Below are 5133 nucleotides of genomic sequence, written 5' to 3' on the forward strand. Positions count from 1 at the left end.
TAGTAGTAGTAGTAGTAGTAGTAGTAGTAGTAGTAGTAGTAGTAGTAGTAGTAGTAGTAGTAGTAGTAGTAGTAGTAGTAGTAGTAGTAGTAGTAGTAGTAGTAGTAGTAGTAGTAGTAGTAGTAGTAGTAGTAGTAGTAGTAGTAGTAGTAGTAGTAGTAGTAGTAGTAGTAGTAGTAGTAATAATAATAATAATAAAGAAAGAGAAGAAGAAGAAGATGATGAGAACTTTGAGATGGAATATTAATGTAACGATTAAACAATGATAATAACAAATGTCAAGGTTAGAGGTTCCACTAATGGTATATCAAACAAGTATAGTATAAACTCTTATTATTGAATTGGAAACCACACACAAAGGAGGTTCCAATCAGATTATATATTGTTAACATGATTACATTAGTCATCTTATTCAATTAATGCTAATACTTGTAAATCTCGTCAAGCATTCATGATTATAACTTATGTTAACAACAAATCAAGTTCCTTTCATAGCTCAGGTGTCGGTTATACCATACATTATGGGCTATGAAAGTGCCAAGCATTTGTTGTACCAAGTGTTATACAACATAAATCAAGATTAGTCATTTAACAAGCAAAGTATTAAAGAGTGAACAAGATAGCAAATATAAAACATGTTAGTATCAAACATTAAAGTCCATATTAAGTTTACATTATACTTATTCTTACACCATTAGTGTAACCTTTTCACCTTGACATAATTAACTTAGCTAGACATAATGAAAGAAAGCAAAATAGATAAACAAAATAAGAACATAAAAGTTAACTAAGTAAAGGAAAGGAAATGAAAGGCATAAACTTAATATTAATGAAAACAAAGCATAAAAAATACAAAGAGAGAAAGGAAGAGCATGATCTTGATCTGGAAATCAAGATGCCTAAATGCATGGCAAATGCCTCCTTTTATAGGCCAAAAATGGGAACTATTGATTTGATGACTAATTGATAAGTGGGTGACCAACTTTTGACTTGGTGACAATCCTTATCTTCTCTTGTCTGCCCAAAACGTCATTGATAACGTCAAAATTGGAGCCAGTTGTAAACATGAAAGTTGTAGGCAATTGTCTCAGCTTTCTTGTGTAAAAATTTCAGCTCATTTGGACTTCTAGAACTCCAGATATGGCCAAAATACCGAATAGTGCTCGGGCTGGAAGACAGATTCGGGCTTCTTTGTTGTTGCTACAATTTGGACTTGATAATGGCCTTTTTAGATCTTGGGCTCCATATGAAAGTTGTAGGCCTATGTCTTACCTTTCCATCCATATAAATTGGACCTAAATCTGAGATCTGTAGCTCCAGATATGACCCAATTACCGAACAGTGTTCCGGTTTGGATTGCACCGACATCTCTTTTCTAAGTTTGGCCATCTCTTTATCCTTGCAATTTAAGTTCTTCAAGTCATCAATCAATCCTTTCATTTATGTGATAGGCCTGCATTAAAAATAGACATTTACCATAAATTATAGGTATCTTATATTATTAGATACATTATTATAAAACATATTTTAGTTAAGGAGTTATTGATACTTCAAGTGCAAAATGATGATATAAAACCATGATAAAAATGCACTTTTAAGTACTAATCACACCCCCCAACCAGCTTATTACTAGTCCCTAGTAATCAAAGCGTTAAAATAGAAAACAAATTTGCAAATTTCACAAAGCAAGGTATTCATCATTTAACTTCCATTAATCTATCCAGATAAACAAACTCTCATTAAATTTATATATCTGCTCAATACCACTTAACAAGATATTAATAAACCTTTCTTTTGTGCTCAATGTATCAACACATAATTATGGGGCTTTTCTTGGAAGAAAACAAAATTTTTGTTCTAATGTTTAAGGTTAACTTCCTTGGGTTGGGATTATTATTTTTGTCTTTTTTTTTTAATGTATATACATATAATTTAAAAATATCATGCATCTTTAACCCATGTAATGAGCTTTCAGCTAATGACTCCCAGACCAGTTGGTATTAGGGCATTAGGTGTTAAGACACCCCTACGAGCTTAGTAACTCGGGTCGCAGATACTGATATGTAGATAGTGCAATGTTTGATTCCTTTAAGCTTTTCTCCTCAACCCATGTAACAAGCGTTGGGCCAATAGCTCCCAAGTCAGTTGACTTTAGGGTATTAGGTGTTAAAACACCCCTTCGGGCTTAATTGCTTAGGTTAGGGAGGCTACGAAACCAAACTTATCTACATTTTTATTATCATCATTTTTTTTTTCTTTTTTTTTTTTTTTTTTTTTTTTTTTTTTTTTTTTTTTTTTTTTTTTTTTTTTTTTTTTCTTTTTAATTATATACAATCCCTTTCCCTTAGTTGTTACCTTTAACAAAAGAACATAAATAATGTAATAATCCAATATGCAACCCACAATCATATGTTAAAGTGTGTGTGTGTAAATTAAGGTTTAAGAATACATGTTAAATAAGTATATGAGCAGAATTAAGTGGTAACAATACGAGAGTTTGTAAACCTGAATATTTCAGGAAGTATTATAATAGACCTTGTTAAGAATGGTTACTAAGATGCGTCTCAAGAGTCACTTTAACAAAAGAACTCCTTTACTCTGCCATCCTAGTAACAACAATTATGCACATGCTTTATGAAATGAAAAACAATTTTTTTTTTTATCAACTACTACCCTCTCCCCCCAACCAAAACGAGACATTGTCCTCAATGTTCTAAGGTAGAAAGATAGAGTATAAAAGATATCACCTGAAATAACGAACACTGACAAAACCTGAAACACACTGAAACAAAAATAAGAAATAACAAAACATAATAATAAAACCAAAAGACACAAAAATTCACAAATGAAGGCTCAAATCCAATCTAAGCTTTTTACGGCTTTCCTTAGATGACCAATTTATGCGACTCATGGAAGGATCAATCACAGGAATGAAAGATTGTAGTTGGTCAATCAATTGTTCAGCAGTAGTAGCAGAGATTATGATTTGTCGTGCAGAAGATGTTAGAAATTCCTGTTCCACAGCATGATCAAGAAAAGACAACAACTTATCATAATAACCATTAACATTTAACAAACCTATGGGTTTATGGTGAATGTGCAGTTGAGCCCAAGAGGAAATATGAAAGATCTCTTCTAATGTGCCTAGACCACCTGGTAAAGCAATGAAGGCATCAGCATGGTTAAACATTGCATTCATTCGAGCTGACATTGTGGAGACCTGAAGTTCCTCTCCAATTGTTTTTCCAATGATGTCCCCTTGTGCCAAAGCTTCAGGGACGATTCCTAAAACTTGACTACCTCCTAAAAATGCAGCTATTGACACACCTCCCATTAACCCAAGACTGCCTCCCCCATACACTAAATGAATCTTTCTCTCAGCTAGCACCTGACCAAGATGATTTGCTGATTCTAAAAACTCCTTTTCTTTCCCAGGACTAGATCCACCGAAAACACAAATATTTCTTATTTGATGACTTGAGGAACTTGCCATTTCTACACACTTCTGTATTTGTTGAATGTATGGGTTGAGTAGAAATGAAAGGAAGGAAGAGAGGGTTTTATAGATGAGAAATGAGAAAGGCAATCATAACACCTATATGTAGGCCAGCTGGAGTCTCACACTCTCTCTCTCTCTTTTTATTTATTTATTTATTTACTTTGAAAAAAAGCATGTGTATGTACAGGTAGTTGTGATTGTGGCTCATATCTTCCCTTGGTTTTACGTCCAAGAACGGCTTAAACGCCCTCTATGGGTCGGGGATAGGCTTCCCATCCAATTTTCTTAAAAACTGGCAAACAGGGTCTTTTTTAGTCAGATTCCCAAGACTAAGTCGATCATATTCTTTATGAAATAGTGGCCATAAATCATGAATTGCACGATGCACATCTCCACTAGGATGCGTCTCAAGAGTCAATAGAAGATTATCTAAAGACTCCTTACTCAGGCCTTCCTTAATGAATTTTACATTATCTTCACGGTTTATAGATACCATTCCTAAAGAACGACATTGTGTATTACAAGTCCATCTAGCACATCGATGACAGACATCTAGTCGTTTTGCACGACGCTTCTTCGCAAAAGTGCTTTTACCTGTTCCAGGCATGTGTGAAATGAAGAAGTTAGAGGACTCACCTGATAATCGGACCTTTGCTTCAATCAACCAGCGAATATCTTCAGGAATTCCATGATTCATTAATAATCTCAATCTTGCACATCTAGCACGGTAAATTTTTGTGATCGCATTCTGAGGCAGAGCGGGAAAATACTTTTTCAATTTTTCAAGATTAGTGTCCATTTTCAAATGAGAATTGGAAGAGAGATTCAAAGAATTGCACAAATATATACACAAATATCAGTAATTATGGGAAACTGAAAGAACCGACTTAAGTAACGGAGTACCGTTATCCGCCATTTGACCGGGGTGAGAGAAACTAGCAAAAATCACTCAAAAAGAAACATAAAAAAAGAAAATGTGAGAAAAACAAAATAATCAACCTTTATCTACAAGATCATTCAAACCAGCTGATTCATTTTCACTAGGAAAATTATCAAAGTAAGCTTTCAAACGATGTCCATTTTCCTTAAAATCATTGTCATTCATTGAATTCTCAATATCACAGGCCCCATAAGGATTGGTCCATCTTAATCTTAGCTCTTTAGGGACTGCATAGAGTTGAGAATTATAAAACAAAACTTTTTGACCAGTATCAATCTTTTGACAATTTTCACAAGTTTTGCAGAATGCATGTGTATCCTTGAACATGGTGGGCCAATAAAATCCATTTTGAAAGATTTTTGCAACTGTCTTTTTTGACGAGAAATAACTTCCACATGCTTCAGAATGACAAAATTTAATGACACTACTTACCTCATTGTCGGGAATGAATCTTTGAAAGTGTTCCGGTTTAGATTGCACCGACATCTCTTCTCTAAGTTTGACCATCTCTTTATCCATGCAATTTAAGTTCTTCAAGTCATCAATCAATCCTTTCATTTATGTGATAGGCCTGCATTAAAAATAGACATTTAACACAAATTATAGGTATCTTATATTATTAGATACATTATTATAAAACATATTTTAGTTAAGGAGTTATTGATACTTCAAGTGCAAAATGATGATATAAAAC

This window comes from Populus euphratica, unplaced genomic scaffold, assembly GCF_000495115.2.
Source record: "Populus euphratica unplaced genomic scaffold, PopEup_1.0 scaffold563.1, whole genome shotgun sequence".
In the NCBI taxonomy this organism is placed as follows: Eukaryota; Viridiplantae; Streptophyta; class Magnoliopsida; order Malpighiales; family Salicaceae; genus Populus; species Populus euphratica.